The sequence below is a fragment of the Chiloscyllium plagiosum genome, unplaced genomic scaffold, assembly GCF_037043375.1.
Source record: "Chiloscyllium plagiosum isolate Xiang-an unplaced genomic scaffold, Cpla_swu_hap1 HiC_scaffold_29, whole genome shotgun sequence".
NCBI lineage: Eukaryota > Metazoa > Chordata > Chondrichthyes > Orectolobiformes > Hemiscylliidae > Chiloscyllium > Chiloscyllium plagiosum.
The window spans coordinates 98064914-98086523 of record NW_028270167.1 but is presented as its reverse complement, the minus strand read 5'-3'; positions in this window follow the sequence as shown (position 1 = coordinate 98086523).

The window sequence follows — 21610 nt, the reverse complement described above, 5'->3', positions numbered from 1 at the left end:
ATGTGAAGTCTGCATTTTGGAAATGAAAGTCAAGGCTTGACTTATACATTTAATGTTAAGTCCCTGGGGAGTGTTGCTAAACAAAGAGACCTTGGAGTTCAGGTTCATAGTACTTTGAAAGTGCAGTCACAGGTATACAAAATAGTGAAGAAGGCGTTTGGTATGCTTGTCATTGTTGGTCAGTGCATTAAATGTAGAAGCTGGAAGGTCATATTGTAGCTGTACAGGACATTGGTTCGGCCACTAATGAATACCTTAGTGTCGCGCTTCAAGGAAGGATGTGTGAAACCTGAAAGAATTCAGAAAAGATTTTCAAAGATATTGCCAGGGTTGATGTTTTTAGATTTATGGAGACGCTGATTATGTCGGGGTTATTTTCTCTGTAGCATCAGTGGTTTAGAGATGATCTTAGAACATAGAACATAGAAAAACACAGCGCAGTACAGGCCCTTTGGCCCTCGATGTTGCGCCGATCGAAGCCCAACTAACCTACACTAGCCCACTATCCTCCATATGCCTATCCAATGCCCGTTTAAATGCCCATAAAGAGGGAGAGTCCACCACTGCTACTGGCAGGGCATTCCATGAACTCACGACTCGCTGAGTAAAGAATCTTCCCCTAACATCTGGCCTATACCTACCACCCCTTAAATTAAAGATATGCCCCCTCGTAATAGCTGACTCCATACGTGGAAAAAGGTTCTCATGGTCAACCCTATCTAAACCCCTAATCATCTTGTACACCTCTATCAAGTCACCCCTAAACCTTCTTTTCTCCAATGAAACCAGCCTTTCCTCATACGATCTTCCTACCATAACTGGCAACATCCTGGTAAACCTACTCTGCACCCGTTCCAGTGACTCCACATCCTTCCTATAGTATGGTGACCAAAACTGCACACAATACTCCAGATGCGGCCGCACCAGAGTCTTATACAACTGCAACATGACCTCAGGACTCCGGAACTCAATTCCTCAACCAATAAAAGCCAGTACGCCATATGCCTTCTTCGCCGCACTATTTACCTGGGTGGCAACTTTCAGAGATCTGCGTACATGGACACCAAGATCCCTCTGCCCATCCACACTACCAAGTATCCGACCCCATCTTTTTGTTACTCTTACCAAAGTGAATTACCTCACACTTACCTACATTGAACTCCATTTGCCACCTTTCTGCCCAGCTCTACAGCTTATCTATATTCCGCTGGAACCTGACACATCCTTTCTCACTGTCAACAACTCCACCGACTTTCGTATCATCCGCAAACTTGCTCACCATCTAGACCCTCCTCCACATCATTTATAAAAATGACAAACAGCAATGGTCCCAAAACAGATCCTTGCAGAACACCGCGAGTAACTGCACTCCAAGACGAACCTTTACCATCAACTAATACCGTCTGTCTTCTTCCAGCCAGCCAATTCCTAATCCAAACCTCCAACTCACCCTCAATGCCATACCTCCGTATTTTTTGCAGTAACTTACCATGGGGAACCTTATCAAACGCCTTACTAAAATCCATATACACACATCTACCGCTTTACCTTCGTCCACCTCCTTAGTCATCTTCTCAAAGAATTCAATAAGATTTGTGAGGCACGACCTGCCCTTCACAAAACCATACTGACTATCGTTGATCACATTATTCCTATCCAGATGTTCATAAATCCTATCCCTTCCAATTCTCTCTCAGACTTTGCCCACAGAAGAAATGAGACTCACTGGCCTATAGTTGCTAGGGTTATCCCTACTCCCCTTCTTGAACAAGGGAACCACATTTGCTATCCTTCAGTCTTCTGGCACTATTCCTGTAGACAACGAGGACATAAAAATCAAGGCCAATGGCTCTGCAAACTCCTCCCTTGCTTCCCAGAGAATCCTAGGATAAATGCCATCAGGCCCAGGGGACTTATCTATTTTCACCCTTTCCAGAATTTCCAACACCTCTTCCCTACATACCTCAAAGCCATCCATTCTAATTAATTGTGACTAAGTATTCACATCGGCAACAATGTCCTGTTCCTGATTGAATACTGACGAAACGTATTCATTCAGTGTCTCCCCAATCTCTTCAGCCTCCACACGCAACCTCCCACTACTATCCTTGACTGGACCTATTCTTACCCTCGTCATTCTTTTATTCCTGGCATACCTATAGAAAGCCTTTGGGTTTTCCCTAATCCTACCAAGTAAGGACTTATCATGTGCCCTCCTTGCTGCTCTTAGCTCTCTCTTCAGATCCTTCCTGGCTACCTTATAACTCTCAATCACCCCGATTGAACCTTCACGCCTCATCTTTACATAGGCCGCCCTCTTCCCTTTAACAAGGGATTCCAATTCCTTATTAAACCACGGCTCCCTCACACGACCCTTTCCTCCCTGCCTGACGGGTACATACTTATCAAGGACACTCAATAGTTGCTCCTTGAACAAGCTCCACATATCAATCACGCCCTTCCCTTTAAGTCTACTTTTCCAAACCACGCATCCTAAGTCGTGCCTTACCGCATCATAATTTCCCTGCCCCCAGCTATAACTCTTGCCCTGCAGTGCACACTTATCCCCCTCCATCACGAGAATAAAAGTCACCGTATTGTGGTTACTGTCCCCAAAGTGCTCACCTACCTCCAATTCTAACACCTGGCCTGGTTCGTTACCCAGAACCAAATCCAGTATGGCCTCACCTCTTGTTGGCCTGTCTACATATTGTGTCAGGAAATCCTCCTGCACACATTAGACAAACACCGACCCACCTAACGAAGTCGAGCTATAGCTTTCCCAGTCAATATTTGGAAAGTTAAATTCCCCCATAACAATCACCCTATTACTTTCACTCTTCTCCTGAATCATCCTCGCAATCTTTTCTTCTACGTCTCTAGGACTATTAGGAGGCCTGTAGAAAATTCCTAACAGGGTGACCTCACCTTTCCAATTCCTAACCTCAGTCCAAACTACCTCAGATGGCGAGTCTTCATCCATCGTCCTTTCCACCGCTGTAATACTATCCTTGACAAGCAATGCCACACCTCCCTCTCTTTTACCCTCACCTCAGACCCTACTAAAACATTTAAACCCTGGAACCTGCAACAGCCAATCCTGTCCCTGTTCTACCCACGTCTCCGTAATAGCCAAAACATCGAAACCCCAGGTACCAACCCACGCACCTACCTTATTTCGTATACTTCTTGCATTGAAGTATACACACTTCAAGCCACTTTCCTGTGTACAGGCACCCTCCTTTGAGATTGATGCCATGTTCCTAACCTCCCTACACTCCAAGTCCTGCACGCAAAAGCTACAGTCTAGGTTCCCATGCCCCTGCAGAGTTAGTTTAACCCCCGCCCCCCCCCCCCCCCCCCCCCACAAGAGCACTAGCAAACCTCCCCCCAAGTATACTTGTGCCCCTCAGGTTCAAGTGTAGACCATCCTGTTTATAGAGGTCCCACCTTCCCCAGAAAGAACCCCAGTTATCCAGATACCGGAATCCCTCCCTCCTGCACCATCCGTGTACCACGCATTTAACTGTTCTCTCTCACTATTCCTCGACTCTCTATCACGTGGCACAGGTAACAAAACAGAGACAACAATTCTGTTTGTTCTACCTCTGAGCTTCCAACCTAGCTCCCTGAAAGCCGGCCTAACATCCTCAGCCCTCCTCCTACCTATGTCGTTGGTGCCAATGTGGACCACGACTTCGGGCTGCTCCCCCTCCCCCTCTTAGAAGTTTATAAAGTCATAAATGGAATGGATAGTGTCAATAGCCAAGCTCTTTTTCCCAGGTTCGCACTCTCCAAAGTTAGAGGTCATAGGTTGAAGGTCAGAGAGGAAAGGCTTATAAGGGATGTAAGAGGCAAAGTTTTCAAAGTTTTTAACGAGCTGCCAGAGGAAGTTGTGAAGACAGGGACAATTACAACATTTAAAAGACATCTGGATGGTCACATGAATAGGAAGTGTTTAGGGGTATATGGGCCAAATGCTGGCAAATGGAACTACATTAATGTAGGACATCTGGTCAGTAGGGATGGCTTGGAAAGAAGGGTCTGTTTCCATGCTGGACAGCTCTATGCCACTATGCCTTCAGTAAAACTTGCTCCTCTCATATTAAAGTTATCCCCAGTCTTGAAATCCACTACCCTAAGGAACAGACACCTGCCATTTAACATTATCTATACCCCTCATGGTTTTATAAACCTTTGTAATGTTTAGAAGATCTCAACCTTCTCCGCTGCAGTGGAGAAGGTACCAGTCCATCGAGCCTATCCTTATTACTTAAACACTGCATTCCCAGCAACAACCTGGTAAATCTTTTCTGAACCGTCTCCAGTTCAATAATATCTTCAATGTGACTGGGTGACCTGAACTGCACACAATACTCTAGGAGAGACCTCACAAATGCCCAGCACAACCTGAAGATAATGTTCCACCTCCTGTACTCAAACTTCTGAGCAATGAAGGCCAGCAACCCAAATGCATTCACAACCACCCTGCCTACACATGATGCAAACTTCAAAGAAATATAGCAGAAACCCCTCTGTTCTACAACACTACCAATGGTCTGACATTTAATTGTGTATGTCCTCTCCTTGTTTGTTTTATCAAGTTGTGATACCTTGTATTTATCGAAGTTAAATTCCATCTGCCACTCCTCCGCCCAGTGAGTGATAGTATTGGGGAAGAAAGGCTGGAAAGTAATCCACTGCCTTAAGTCATTTCGTGGTTTTAGGAAGAGGGCAGTCACACGTTACAGGCGGGAAAGAGCAATTAGTGCTTTTGGTCCAGAAAGTATGCGCTTTCTTCATCTCTGGAGTTTAGTGATAAGTATCTGTTCCAGATCCTTTATAGTGCAGACTGTGTCTGCAGGATGTCTTTCACTTATATTGTAGATATCAGATAATAGCCACTTATGGTGGAAATCATAGCCAAACAATTAAAGATTTTCATAGTTTATCACGAAGGCAGAGCACATAAACTCAACATTCTACACTTGAGGTGAGTACCTTTCATCTGTTGAAAAATGTAATTCTTTCAACTGTGTAATTCAGTAAAAGTGAACCAAATTTTAATTAATCCACACTGAGCTCAAAGCTGACGTTTAAAATGTGACCCAAAATCAGGGAATGGTTTAAGTCTTGTACAGTGGGTAATGCCCATGGATCTGAGCCGGAGCTCTGGGTTATATTCCAATGCCTGAACTTGCGTGGTAGTGTCTCTCACTCTGCACCAGAAGGTCTGGATTCAACTCCTGTCTGTCACGGAGGTATGTCACAGTATTTTAAAACAGACAGATGAATAAACACAGATGGGAAAAATTTTGCAGCTTTAGGGACTATTGCCAAGTGGTGGTACTGTCCCTACCTCTGAGCTCAAAAGTCTAGATTCAAATCCCACAGAGGTGTTTCATAATGTGGCTGAAAAAGTTGATTAAAACGATGTTAGGATTGTGATGTGTTGGAGAAGGAAGAGGTGTCAGTATTGAATTTCAGAACTTCGGCCCAAAGTTGACAGAAAACACAGACAGAAATCATGAAGACCATAGATAGTGTGAATAGTCAGGGTCTTTACCCCAGTGCAGGGAAGTCCAAAACGAGAGGACGTACATTTAAGGTAAAATGGACCTGATTTAAAAGGGACCTAAAAGTGACCATTTTCACACAGAGGGTGGTGCGTGTATGCAATGGGCTGCCGGACGAAGTGGTGGAGGCTGTTCAAATTACAACATTTAAAAGACATCTGGATGGGGACATGAATTGGAAATGTTTAGGGAGATATGGAACAAGTGGTGGAACATTCAACTAAGTTAATTTAGGACATCTGGTTGTCACGAATGAGTTGGACCAAAGGGTCTGTTTCTGTGCTGTACAATTCGATGAATTATCGATCCAATTTGTAAAGCTCTCTTTGTATTCTTATGTAACCTTCTTCACCTTCCATTTTATTACTAATCTTGGTATCAGCCATAAACTTGCTCACCATGCCTTCTAGAATTTTCGAGGAGAAAGTGAGGACTGCAGTTGCTGGAGATCAGAGCTGAAAAGCGCAGCAGGTCAGGCAGCATCCACGGAGCAGGAGAATCGACGTTTCGGGCATGAGCCCGAAGAAGAGCTCATGTCCCAAACGTTGATTGTCCTGCTCCTTGGATGCTGCCTGACCTGCTGCGCTTTTCGAGCAACACATTTTCAGCTTTAGAATTCTCATGTAATTCATTGATATAAGTGACAACCAAAAGTGGATCCTGCACCAATCCCTGTGGAACTCCGCTGGTCACAGGCCTCCAGACCAAAAGACAACCATCCTTCACCACCCTCTGCCTCCTGCCAATAACCTGAAACACACACACACACACACATAGACATACAGAGACATAGACACAGTTCTGTCTTTAAGATAGAGATAGATATACTCTGATTGATAAGGGGAGCAAGGGTTACAGTGAAATTGTGGGTGAATTTTTTGAGACAAATGTCAGCCATGGTCGAACAGCAGATCAGACTCGATGGAACAAATACTATAGTTTTGCACCCATGTGATTTGCTCTGTGGTTTATGCTATCTGAAATGGCGACACAAAAGAGCAGTGGAGGCTGAATTTGATAAATACTTTACCGAACAGTGTAAATGGGAATGTGGGATAGGTTACAGGGGCTGAATGGTCTCTGTCTTTCTTATTGGTTGTGCCTTGGTTTACAAAACGAGAAGCTGAATTGCTGTGAGGTTCAGACACGTTTAAATTTAGAGGTTCTACAATTTAAAATTGAAATAAGGATGTTCCTACCTCCTTAAGATTGTTCTGTCTGTGGTATTCTCAAACCCAGGGAATGACTGGGCCATAGAATCATAGAGATGTACAGCACGGAAACAGACCCTTCGGTCCAACTGTTCCATGCCGACCAGATATCCCAAGCCAATCTAGTCTCACCTTCCAGCACTTGGCTTATATCCCTCCAAACCCCTACTATTCATATAGCCATTCAGATACCTTTTAAATGTTGCAATTGTACAAGCCAACATCACTTCCTCTGGCAGCTCGTTCCATGCACGTACCGCCCTCTGTGAGGAAAAAGTTGCCGTTTAGGTCTCTTTATCTTTCTTCGTCACCCTATACCTATGCCCACCTGTACTGAACTCCTCCACCTACGATAAAGGCATTGTCCATTTATCCTATCCATGCCCCTCATGATTTTGTAAACCTCCATAACGTCACCCCTCAGCCTCCGGTGCTCCAGGGAAAACAGCCCTAGTGTATTTAACTTCTCCCTATAGCTGTAATCCTCCAACCCTCGCAACATTCTTGTAAAGCTTTTCTGAACCCTTTCAAGTTTCAAAACATCCTTTTCGGTAGGAAAGAAACAGGATTGCACGCAATATTCCAACAGTGGCCTAACCATTGTACAGATGCAATAGGACCTCCTAACCCCTGTACTCAATACTCTGACCAATAAGGGAAAGCATACCAAACGCCTTCTTCACTATCATATCTCCCTGGTACTCCACTTTCAAGGTGCTATGAACCTGCACTCCAATGTCTCTTTGTTCAGCAACACTCCCGAGGACCTTCCCATTAAGTGTATAAGTCCTGCCAAGATTTGCTTTCCAAAAATGCAGCACCCTACATTTACCTAAATTAAACTTCATCTGCCGCTTCTCAGACCATTGGCCCAACTGATCAAGATCTCATTGTTATCTGAGGTAACCTTCTTCATTGTCCACTACACCTCCAATTTTGATGTCATCTGCAAACGTACTATCTATACTTCTTATTCTCACATCCAAATCAGATATGTAAATGACGAAAAGTAATGGGGGGGGGGGGGGGGGGGAGGTCATTGAAGATATTCATCGCTCACCTTGACTGACCTTTGTTGGACTGGGGAGTCAGTGTTTATTGGGAATAGACTGGAAAGGGGTTTTCAGCCGCAAACAGACCAGCCATGATCTGTATAAACTGAGCAGCTGTCTGGAGTTCCTCTCCCATGTCGTTCTCTCACTGCACCCGTTGAGGCTTTTACAGAGGGAGAGGAAGACCGCATTCAGCCAGTCAGTATCACTGCAATGAGGTAGGAGGAACCCCATTCTGCACGTCTAAGGAGATATCTGGGAACAGAATGAAGGATTCAGTCACAGTGCAATAGAGACATACATCAGGGAAACCGACACTTTGGTCCAACTCATCGTGCCAACCAGATGCCTTCATTTGCCATCATTTTGCCCATATCCCTCTGAATCATTCCTTTCCATAAATCCATCTGGTTGACTTTTAAATGGTGCAATTATACCAGCCTCCAACACTTCCTCTGGTAGCTCTTTCCACACACACACCATACACTGTGTGAACAAGTTGCCCCTTACATCACTTATATATCTTGCCCCCAACCATAAAACTATGCCCTGTAGTTCTGGACTCCCTTACCCAAGGGAAAAGACCTTGCCTATTTGCCCCATCAATGCCCCTCATGATTTTATTAACCTCTATAAGGTCACCTCTCAAAGAGAATAGTTTATTTTAATGTGTCGTGACTGCGGCAATTATTCAACACAGCAGCAACAACCAACAATGAAATGAATGAGGAGGATAATTGGTTGTGTTGTTAACGGGACACATGTTCATCAGGCTACAGGAAATCTCCCCACTCCTCAGTGTCTAAAACTCAAATTTGAGCACATGACTGATATTCTAGAATGATTCTATTGCTGCATCAGAAAGACAGCGTGTCTGAAAGGATAACGATCCCCCCAAATGTTAGTCCATATTCTGTGTTCATCTTTTAAACTCTCGGGATCAAGAACATTTACAATACGAACTCTACCTGATTATCTGATAACAAATGACCGGAAAGAGGATCACTGAGATCAGAAATCGACAACCAGCTACACAGCATAGCAGGAGGCCATGCAGTATTTCTAGGCTGCTACACTGGAACAGGGAGTCCTGGTCAGCTACCAGGAAATACAGAATAGAGATAATCACTTATTTTCAGGTTGGAAAGCTGTCACTAGTGAAATTCATCGGGGATCAGTGTGAGTTTATCACCGGTTTACAATCCAGAATAATGATTTGGACGACGGGGCTGAATGGATTGGAGCTCAATTTACCCTCACACCAGGATAGTCATTTAATAAGATGTCAAGTGGAGACACAGTGTCTGCAATGGGATACAACAGGGGAGGGTCGTGAGCAAACTTTCAGCAAATAAAGTGTACAATATGGGTGATGGGAAGTTTGTGTTTTGGACGAAGCATGAAACAACAGTAAATAATATAACTGGAGGCAGAATGCAGAACTCGGTGGTACAAAGGGATTGGCGTGTTGGTTGATAAATCACAACACGATAGTCTGTAGATGCAGCACGTGATTTGGTAAATAAATGAAGTGATGCTTTTGTCTTGATAAAGAATATTGTGTCTGATTTTAAGGATGTTTTCCTGCATCTGTACAGGCCAATGTTGAGACGGCATCTGATGTATTGTGTGTGGTTGTAATTCCACTGAAGTGAAAAACAAATTGCTTTTGAAATGTTTCAAAGATGTTTCTCTTTACTCGTTCTTGCAATGAAGGCATTATGTTATGAACGATTCGAAGTTTAGACCTGACAATGAGATATGTTCTTCTTGACCATATAATATTTTGAGCTGGTGAATACCTGATGAATATTTTATCTTCGATGTGAGAATAAGACTGGGGAGCTAATTTAAGAATAAGGTGCATTCATTGAAATGCAGATATTGTGAAGATATTACAAGTTGTATGATAAAAGTATACGGGAACATATAAACACATCTTCAAATCTAATGGCGCTATTTGTTCCGAAAGAAATGTTTGGGTGTCCAACAGAAACAGTGATGTACCGACATGGAACAGGGAATGCGCCGGAGTGGTACAGTTTAGTCACTGTTCAAATATACCTCATTTCATCCAGTTTGGGGTAGGATAACGTCATAGTGTGATTCAGCTCAAGGAGGGAGAAAATGCAACCTTCCTGAGAAGGAACAGTCTGTTGCTCCCTCTCTCTGTTTGTTCCTCTTCCCAGCAATGTGTGTGAGCTGAAAACTCCTCAGTCATCTTTACCACTCATGGAGGATTCCTGTCGACGATTCACTAGAATTGCCCCACTACCTGAAGTAAAGGGAAGTCAGCTAAATCCACCTGTTCTAGGAATTAACCCCATTGCCAGCAGCTTGTAAGAGCAGAATAGCTATATAAACTGAATGATGTTTGGAACAATCACTTATGTTTCCTTTCGTCGTGATTTCAATTAATATTTGGGCACAGTTCTTCCAAGTTAACGTTCTGCAGAGATTATATTTTTCAGTTTCTCATCAAATGTGTGCATGTGTCAGTATTTTTAGAGAGGGAAACATCGACGTACAGATTTGCAATATTCAAACCGTTTGACATTCATCTTTTTCATCGGAGTTTGAGTAACTTTGTTTCGGTCATAAACGTATTAAATTTAGCAGATTAAAGAATCCTGCCCTGACTTCTTCCTAACCCTCACACACTCTGAGATCCATTTTGTTGGTCATATCACCAACCCGGTTCCATTAACATTTGCAGTGAGCAGCGGAAGTGTGGGTCGAGGAAGGAGAGTAATGTCCTGAACTATCGATCTGCCGTCATTGGTGACCATTTTGTTGGAGAGCATTGAGAGGGTCAGGATTTGTATGTATTTGCAAACGTGGCACCTCAGGAAGGATTGTCAACATGCATTTGGGCATGGGAAATCAATTCTAACAAAGTTGATGGCATTTTGTGAAGAGGTGACAAAGAAGATTGGTGATGGCAGTGTGGTAGACGCTGCCCATACAGACTTCCGCAAGGCATTCGACAGGATTCGAATAAATAGGTCATAAATAGATCCAAGATAAGCTAGCCAAATGGCTACAAAATTAGTGTGAAGCTAGGAGACAGAGGGTGGTAAAGGACTGTTTTTCAGACTATGACCAGTATGTGCCACAAGGAGCAGTGCTGAATCCACTGCTTTTCATTGTTTATATAAATGATTTGAATGTAAATACTCGCCTGCTTATTATTTTTGCAGATGACATTAAAATTGGAGGTGCAGTGGCCAGCAAGGTTTACACCAGAGTACAATGGGACCTCGATCAGATGGGCCAATGGACCAAGGAGTGACCGATGAAATTAAATTTAGGTAAATGTGAAGTGTTGCATTTTGGTAAGGTAAAACAGAGCAGGACATATAAAATTAATGGTGAGGTCCTGGGGAGTACTGTTGAACAAAAGTATGCTGGCTCATAGATCCTTGAAAGTGGAGTCGACAGGGTGGTGAAGAAGGGGTTTGGTATGCTTGCCTTTATTGATCAGTTCATTGAGTATGCGAGTTGGAAGATCATGTTGCAACTGGGCAGGATGGTGGTGAGGCCAGATTTAGAATACTGTGTTTAATTCAGTTCGCTCTGCTATAGGCAGGATGTTGTTAAACTTGAGAGGATGCAGAAAAGATTTAGAAGGATATTGCCGGACATGGACTGATGAGCTACAGGGAGAGGCTGGACCAACTGTGGCTTGTTTACTCTGGAGCATTGTAGGCTGAGACGTGACTTTATAGAGGTTTATAAAATCATGAAGAAAATGGATAATCTGAATAGCTAAGGGCTTTTTTCCAGGATAGGGGAGTTCAAAACTATCGGACAAAAGTTAAAGGTGAGAGGAGAAAGATAGTAAAGGGACAATATTTTCATGCAGATTGTGGTGTGTGTATGGAATGAGCTCTCAGAGAACGTGATGGAGGCTGGTGCAGTTACAACATTTAATAGGCATCTGGATATGCATATTAAGAGGAAGGATTTGGAGGGATATGGGCCTAGTGCAGGCAAATGGGACTAGATCAGAGTTATGTGGACAGGTCTCCGTGCTGCATGACACTGTAAGGGAGTTGCGGACAAATTCTAAAAGGACCTTTTGAGTTGGAAGTCTCTTCTCCAGAGGTATGTGGTGCCTCTTTTTTTCACATTTATCCAAATGTTAGTTAAACATTTGACAGAGAAGTGTGTCACAGATAATGGGATACAGACAGGAAAGTGGGGCTGAGACCATAACCTGATCAGCCACAATCTTAGTGCCTGGTGGAGAAGGTTTATAGTGTCTAACGATCTAACCCTGGTCCTGTTCTGATGTTCCATTCAGACCCTCCAACCGACGAGACAGGAACGGTTGGAGGCCACTTACTGTTATAGCTCCCCTGACTCTCTGGAATAGAGAATTCCTAGCATTCACTACCCTCTGTTTAACATCACTGCCTGCTCCTACACCATGACCTATCAATATGAGGATAGAATACAAGGGCCTACCAAAAAGCGACTGGCCCTGATATCAAGGCAGTATTTAATTGAAGATGACATCAAGGAGCCTGAGTAAAATTGCACCTCATCAGAATCCATTGCAAAATCTCCAGTGTTTGGAGTCATTCACAGCACAATGGAACATGTTTATCATCTCAGCCGTGGAACATCTCTGCAGGAAATCCTCAGAGCAGCTACCTCAGCCTAGACAAACCCAGTTTGTCAGCAAGGAATCCCTGTTGTGTGGATACAGGCCATTCATCCCAGTGAGTCCACATCAACCAGAAGTGGGGATATTTACTGTATGTTACACCATATTCAGAAAGCTTCGTCATCCCTGCCCTCCTGATGCAGTTTGTGTCCATGTGCAACAAGACTGAGACAACGTTCAAGCCTGTGCTGTTAAACTGTCGGCAACATTCATGAAACAGCGCTGCACATTTCCACAGTAAACGGAGGAGTTCACTCAGTACCTCAATCTGGCATCACAGGAATATGGGAAAGGCATTCAGCCCATCAAAACTACTGGACCAGAAGAGGGACAGCCCATTCAGTCCCTCGTGCCGTTACACAGGAAGATAAGGAGTCTGCTCACGCCCACACATCACTTACAGGGGTCAGACAGTGACCATTTCACACCTGGAATCAGTTACAAAGGAACAGGAAGAGGTTATTCAGCTTCTAATGTCACTAACACAGGAAAAGGAAGGTGTCAGAGATGCTCCAACATTACAAACAAATGGAGCAGGGGCTGCACAGAGGGACTGTTCCATGATATTCCTCGTGGCGTCATTACTGCTAGTACATTCATGTTATGCTAGCATGGTTTTCTGGCAGTGGAACTGAAACGATGTTTTAAACCAGTTTAAAAGGCACCTTCCATCGCTGAGAGAGCAGACCTACATCCTATCTGAAAGTCAGAAGCTGTTGGAGAACATCTAACTGTTTCAGAATGAAGGTATTGTGACTGTTGACAGGATTGTGAAAAATGCAAATTTGAGTGGAGGGTCACACCGTGTTCAGAGTTCATTCAGAGCCTGTACCTCTCTGTTAATAGAAATGAGGTCTCTGTAGAGGCACATAAGCTATTAGGAATCTAGCATCCTATGGAAAGTATGGAATTTCCCAACTTATCAATGGCTATTGGGACATAATGAATGTCCATCCATAATTATCAAGTTTCAATTTAGTATTCACTCACAGTGCTACAGGTTAAACACATACTTACTGCACTCTCCCCTGATAGTACCATCATGCCAGGGTTCAATGTGGTGAAACTCCTTTGCACTCTCTCGGTGACGTGGTGATAATTATTTATAAAACAGACTCAATCTGTACCCAATACTCCAAATACTCTTTCAACAAAACACTACCATTGAGTAAGGTATATTTACTGTGGTACTTCAAGTATTTTGCAATAAAGACCAGCTATCATTTTCAGTTATTCTTACTTCTGTCCCATCAGGATCCTGTTAGTGACTTATAACCAAGGACATCCAAGTCCTTTTCAACAACAGCACTTCCCAACCTCTCACTATTTAATAAACTTAAATGAGAATCTTTACATTTGTTGCTCCCATCCGCATCACGTTAAAACTTGTGAATAGCTATTCCCCAAGCACTGATCCTTCTGATACCCCACAAGCCTTCTATCCAAAGAAAAACATTTCTCCATTTATTGTGACCATTATCCAACTTTTAGAACAAAGAACATAGAACATAGAACAATGCAGCACAGAACAGGCCCTTCGGCCCATGATGTTGTGCCGAACATTTGTCCTAGCTTAAGCACCCATCCATGTACCTATCCAATTGCCGCTTAAAGGTCACCAAAGAGTCTGACTCTACTACTCCCACAGGCAGCGCATTCCATGCCCCCACCACTCTCTGGGTAAAGAACCCACCTCTGACATCTCCCCTATACCTTCCACCCTTCACCTTAAATTTATGTCCCCTTGTAATACTCTGTTGTACCTGGTGAAAAGGTTTCTGACTGTCTATCTATTCCTCTGATCATCTTATAAACCTCTATCAATTCACACTTCATCCTTCGCCGTTCCAACGAGAAAAGGCCGAGCACTCTCAACCTATCCTCGTACGACCTATTCTCCTTTCCAGGCAAAATCCATTCTGTGTGTTCCACCCCTACCTACCCATGGACTCTAACATCCCCCACTCACCAGTATTCAACCGTATCAAACAGTTTTCTGAAAATTCAAAAACTCCACACCCACTGGTTGTCAATTGTTGATGTCACAAAGAACAATCTCCACAAATACAGCAGGTTTATCAAAAATCATTTCCCTTTCCTGGATCTAGGCCGAATGTAATCATATCATTATTTTACAAGTGTCTAGTTGTCACATTCCTTATAAAAGGTTACAATGTTTTTCTCACAGCTGACATGAAGCTGTTTAGTTTTCTGTTTTCCGTCTCCGTCCTTTTTTAAAATATTTAGGCGAACAATAGCCGCTTTCTAGTCTGCAGGATCCCTCCAGAATCTAACCAGCTTTGAAGAATCATCAATACTTTAGTAGCTCTGTTGCCACCTCCTCAATACTCTGGGATATAGCTCATCAGATCCAGCAACATACAAAGTTTCAATTCAAATAGGTTTTCAAAGACATACACTTCATTAATTCTAATTTCGTGCATCCCGTCATTTTCACCAGGACCCCTGTTCCCTAGTATTTCTGGAAGTTAGTTTCTACACCTTCCTCTGTGGAGGCAGAACCAATGTATTCCTCTCAGCAGACAGGTGGCTTCTATCAGCTAGTAATATACCGGAGGACTGCACTCCAGGCATGTCACTCACTTGTGCCTGGAAAGTTCCAGAATCAATCCAGTTCGCTTCATGGTGAGTCTCAGCACAGTCCTGTCCCTGCTGTGAGTTTACAGGCTATATTGAAGGAGGGGAAACAACTCATTTACTACCTCATTTTTGAAAGAAACTGGTTTCACATTTTAGACTTGGAATGGGCCCAGCTTAGACAAATATTCCTGGAAATCCTTGGGAGGATCATGCAGTGCCCTGCCCCTCCCCGTGTACGGAGCTTCACTTCTGTGTACCCACGACTCCATGTGTTTACCATGGACCCAGAACACTCTGTAAATACAGTGCTCATATCGCGTCCAGAGTGGGGTCACCATACCCTTGGGTCTCTCTGAATGGACGCGGCAGCTGATAACACAAACCCGAGAAAAGCGTCCACACAACCTCCCTTTATTCTGTAATGACAGAATCAAATCCCCACACACACGGTGCACCCATTCAGTGTTGAAAATGTTTCTGTTCTTAGCAGAAAAAAACAGTTACATCTCTGCACAGTCCTACAGTTACAGTTCCCTTCTTCAAAAAAATCAGTTGACAATGGAACATTTCGTTTCTATGTATCTGAGCAACTATAAGGGTAGAACCAGTATTGCCTATGGAGTTGATCATCACACACAGAGGAGAAAGACAGAGGGAATATAACTCAATATAAACAGGGACACACCTAAATTGGCATGATATTCAGGAATATGGGAAAAGGGAAAATTTTAGTATAAGCTCCCATTTTAGTTTCCTCCTGGTTCATTATCAGCAGTCTCTGTGTTTGCTTTTCATTTCTCTCTCTCTCTCTTTCTCGCTGGACATTTCTACATCCACTCAGCTAACCTCTCCCTCACTCATCCGATCATCCCTGATATAAATAGTATTATTTCCCAGTTGCTTTCAGTTATGGTATAGGGTCACTAATTCGAAACTTTATCTGTTTTTCTCTTGACAGCGGCTGCCATACTTGTTGAGATTCTCCAACTTTTTCAGACGCTGGAGAATTTTATTTCGGATCTCCATCATCCACAGTTCCTTTATTTCACCTTTAATGCTGTTATTTAACAGGATGTCAGCATCACTGGTAAGGGCAGCATTTGTTATCCGTCACTAATTGCCGCTGACTGCGAGACCATTTGTCAAGACAATATAAAGCCAATCTTTTTTGTCACACTTAGTTTCTTTACCAAAGGCTATCAGTGAAATAATAAAAGAAATCCTAATGGTTTATGGTTGTCGTTTGTAAAATGAGATTTCATTCCAATTATTGCCATTCGAATTTAATTTCTGTCATCGGCTGTGGAAGGATTTGAAACAATGCATTTAAAGTCATAACCTGTGCCTTTGAATTACACGGCCAGTGACATTATTACTCTGTTATGAGGTCCCTATTATGAAATAGGTGTATTGACAAGAACAAGTTTGTGGTCAAAATATTTGTAACTGGAAGAGTGGTCAGAAAAGAAGTGGAGCCATAAAATCAGAAGTTAACAAGGGGGCAGATGATGGCTTATTCAGCAACAGCATTGAGGCAGAGGTGGAGACTGGGGATATTATCGAGGTGGGTGTAGGCAGGTTTGATGGTAGAGAGAATATAGAGACATAAAACTGTTTCAGGCAAACGGAAAACTCAAGGGTTGGAACAGTGTTGTTCCTTCTTAGGTGTTTATGAGTGAGGAATCTGAAATTGATGGAAATGAAGTGGAGTTTGTGTCTGAAAGTGAAGATAGCAGATTATGTATTTGTTAAATATAAATAACAGAAATAGCAATAATCTTCACCATCGTTTATAGAATTGACAGAGATAGGCTTACCAGGAACAGCGACTATAGCGAGGATGGGATAGTAATCTGCTTGAATAATCATCAATATGGCTCATATCCGCAATTCTAACCATGGCCAATCCCGAGACAGATAATAAAGACCATCAGATAAACTTCTGTCGATTGTTGTAACATTCCAGTCTAATGTTCTCAGATTCTGAGCCAATGTTGGAACATTCTAGTCTGTTGTTCTAAGATTCTCTTCCTTTCCCTCTTCCTGTAACTACTGAGCCCAATCGTCTTGAGGATGACGCTGCCGCTGATACTATGGCATAACAGGTTGAATGAAGCCCCTTACTAATAGAAGAGGGAAACCCTCTAATTACAAAGTTAGGATCCATGGAGACTGACATCAATCACAATCACAAACAGCGACAGTAAACCCTTTTCACTACAACCCTCATATGTCACCACAATATTGGTCTGGTTGAGATGTTGACATCGCTGACTATTGGGCTAATAGCACATCTCCAGTTGTAAAGTTAGAGATGAGGTAGAGTGATGATGCTTTTTATTCATTAGCTCAATGATCCTACTATGTTTTGGCAGGATGGGAATTGCTGGGGTCCCAAGGCCGACTGTGTCTGATCACCAGGATTGCTGCATCCTTTCGTTTTATTTATTTATATTTAACTTTGACATTTATCTTACCATAATGTAACGGCTTAATTGAGGTTAGGCAGTTTTGAGAGGCTCCTACAGTGGCATAGACGGTGGATATACAGTCCATTCCTTGTGGTCCTTGCAGCTGCAGCCTGGTCCTGTGGAGTGATGGTCAAACTCTCACGGAACCAGAATTCTTCGTTTTACCTTTCACCAGTTATTGCTGGGGTGTCAGCAGGGTTGGAAGGGTGAAAATCTTTCCTAGCTGCTACACACTCTCTCCGAGATTTCTCTCAGAATTGCCTTTTGATGTTCTTTAATCCTGGATTGGAGAACTGCATGTGAGACGATCTGTTTCCTGAATTTGTTTTTTGACAAGTGTATGTTTATGGGATGTTACTATATTGGAGCAGTTACTGTAGACTAGTTAAATAACCTATAATTCTTTTAGGTTTTCCAGTAGAATTAAGTTATTCCAAGTTCCTCTTGCTGTTGTTGTATTCTGTTGACGGTGTTTGAATAGATTGTGTTTTGCTTAATGTCAATTTTTTTTAATGTCAAACGAATTGTATCTCGAACACAGCACCTCACATTTACCTTTAAAATAAGTAAACGTTCGGGTCGAGACTACCTTCATCATGTATTGAGAGGGGCGGTCTGCTCGGGTCCATAACAAAAAAGGAAAGATTTTGACGTTTTAATTGGTGAATTACCTAATGGTCAAAATGTGGCAGAAATACGTGGTTTGACAGCGGAATGCACCGAGGTGGAAGAGTGATATCTCTAACAGGAATTATATTGCATACACAATCCACCTCACAGATCCAGACCAGACACTTGTCAGGCCAGATGAGATATCTGCTCAGCATGGTGCACTGTGCAGACCAGGTTCAGTACAACCCAGCAATCTGTCCAGGATGGAGCACTGTGCAGGCCAGGCTCAATATAACCCAGCAATCTGTCCAGGATGGAGCACTGTGCAGGCCAGGCTCAGTATAACCCAGCAATCTGTCCAGGATGGAATACTGTACAGAACAGGCTCAGTACAATCCAGCAATTTGTCCAAGATGGAATACTGGACAGACCAGGTTCAGTACAATCCAGCAATCTATCCAGGATGAAATATTGTGCAGACCAGGCTCTGTACAACACAGCAATCTATCCAGTATGGAGCATTGTATAGACAAGGCTCAGTACAACCCAGAAATCTGCCCAGGATGGAATACTCTGCTGAACAGGCTCAGCACAATACAGCAATCTGTCCAGGATGGAATACTCTGCCGACCAGGCTCAGAACAATCCAGCAATCTATCCAGGATGGAGCATTCTGCAGGTCTCACCGGTCCACTAATATCTGTCCAACATAGGGAGCAGTGTTCCCTTCGAAACCCGTCGAAACTTTCTGTTCAGCATGGGGTGAAATGCAGCTCACACCAATATATTGCTCTATAAACGTGAACAAAGAACTTGTTCAGTATGGGGAGCTGTGCAGTGAAGAGCAGTGAATTGATCTGTCAACCTGAGCAGTTACCCTCTGAGCATATAGAGCTGTGGACACCACCCCAGTACATTGCTCAGTAACACTGTGCTAGATCCCTGCCCAGTGTGGGGAAACTGGCAGCCCATGATGAAAATGACAGGATGTGAAGCTCCCATCCATTTACAGCTCCATATCTCCATTTTACCATGACAAATTTGCATTTGTTCTATTCTCCATTTCAAATCGCAGCTCACCACAACGGAAACCTCTGTCAGTCTCAGGGTATCTGCCTGTGTGTCTCCCTCTGTGGGTGAAAATGAGCATGAGTTAATCAAAAGGGTCACAATACGTTGAGAAAATGTCCAACTTCTGTCCCATGGTTGTGTCATTTAAGAACACAGGATAACCTCATTATCATTTGCCCTGCAGACATCAGAACACACAAGATTTTGGGCCAAAGCTGGAAACTGCGACTGGAATAGATGGTTCTCTGATGAGCCGCAATGCACAATGGGCAGATTGGCTTTTTCCCACTGTGTAAATCTGCGAAGACAAGTTGAAAATAATCTGCAACGAAATTGTTCAGAAACTAAAAGAGAAAAGGTGTTTTTTTGAGACCAAATACGACAGTATCTGTCGCCCTGTCTTGTTATTTACTTGTGGGGATTCCGTACTCTCACCACCGTGGCCCCGATCCTATTCTCACTCATGGAATAGTCATTTTGTTCAGCAAACATATCGGCGTGCCAGTACTTTGGACCGGTTTTCTGAAGCTAGCAGGTCATTGGTTTTGTCCGAAACGTTATGAAGGTTAACATAAAACAACCAGCTGCAGTTGCTGGAAGTCTGAGGCAAAAACAAAAATTGATTGAGGAACTCAGTACGCCTGGCAACAGAAACGTCGAGTTTCCCTCTCTTCGGATGCTGCCTGACCTGCAGTGCTTTTCCAGCACCACTTCCGATTTAAACACTGGTTTCCAGCATCTGCAGCCCTCACTTTTGCCTCATTATTTCAATATCGCTGGTTCCCAATTCAGGAACTCCATCTCTAGCGGTTTCATGTCTGTACCTCCATGCTGAGGAGTTGAAAAGTGAATAAAAGTAGCTCCCTCCTTCCATCTCAGGGGTAATTAGGGACTCAAAGTGAATCTTCTCACATTGAAATATATCTATGCCCCAGAAATGCATTTCTAAATGTTGCAGGTGCTAATTCGATACCTGCTGAAAATGTGTTGCTGGAAAAGCGCAGCAGGTCAGGCAGCATCCACGGAACAGGAGAATCGACGTTTCGGGCATAAGCCCTTCTTCAGGAATACCTGCAAGCCGTTGGCAATAAGTTGAGAAGAAGAGCAGGGGAGTGAAATAAGAGTCAATGCACTGATGACTGGAACACATGAGATAGGATGTGAGTGTGGTGTAGCAAAGCTCATTGTCGGTGATAGTGGGTCCCCCATTACTGCCCATTGTTTGCAATCACTCACAGACCACTGCTGGTCAACTCACCACAATGAGCCTCTTCGTCTTGGTTTGAGGATCCATGCGTGTGTATTAACGTGGGTAATGGGCCCCGACAGGATGAACATATCCTCTTTATTCGGTCAGTTTAAACAAATGGAAATTTGTTAGAAACCAATGCAAGATGAGATTGTCTTTTTTCCATGCCCTTTTAGTGGAGTATGGTCTGCCGTGAAATGTCTGCTTTTGCAAAAGCGCAATTTGATTGCAATTCATACTGAGCAACATTGATACAGAAAATACATTTTCTAATTCCTGTGATCAAGTGCTTAAGGTATTGCGATGAAACTCACTTTTAGCGTGGTGCCGTGGGTTATCTGGTTAAAGCACCTCCCGTCACAGTGGTGCCTGCTCATTGAATTGAAAGCTCGTTATTTCTCACAAGTAATGTTGCTGATCACGGAACTCAGCGTTCTGTTTGAGATCCCGCCTGTTCTGATTTGGCGTTCTCCCTTCTTTTCCCTCCGTTCAGTTCCAGCAGTGTAGGTTGTACTTTCGAACGAGAATTTCATCCTGGAGCTTCTTCCCGCTGTTCCACAAGCACTTCTGCTTCTCCTCCTCTTATTCCACTTCCTTCATTCCCAGTTTGGTGGGATTAACGAGGTGAGGCAGGAGACACTGCAGAATTGCCGGGGAATGTTGCGGTAATAGTATAGAAACCATCAGCTAATCACCCTCATTCTCTCTTGTCGCCATTCATTTATTGTATAGAAATAGTAAATACATCTTTTTCTCCGGTAGCTGTTAAGTAATAACTTTTTTACTGTTGTTTAAGGAATTCAACTTTAACTTCGAAAGGGTCATAACATTTTGAGGAAGAAATGGCTCCTTGCCTCGTGTCGAAGTGACAGAGGCATTATACGGAGAATGTGAGTCTACTTCGAAGCAGCTCCACTCTCAAACTGTCTCTGAATGTCGGACTTTTCAAAGAGCAGAAATGTGAAATGAACGATATGCATGTTCAGAGAGTCGGAGTATGTGAAATAGGCTCAGGAGGATACACAGAGACAATGAGGCAAAAACAAAGACACATGTTAAAGTAGACGCTGTGAGAAACAATTCTCCATTCGACGT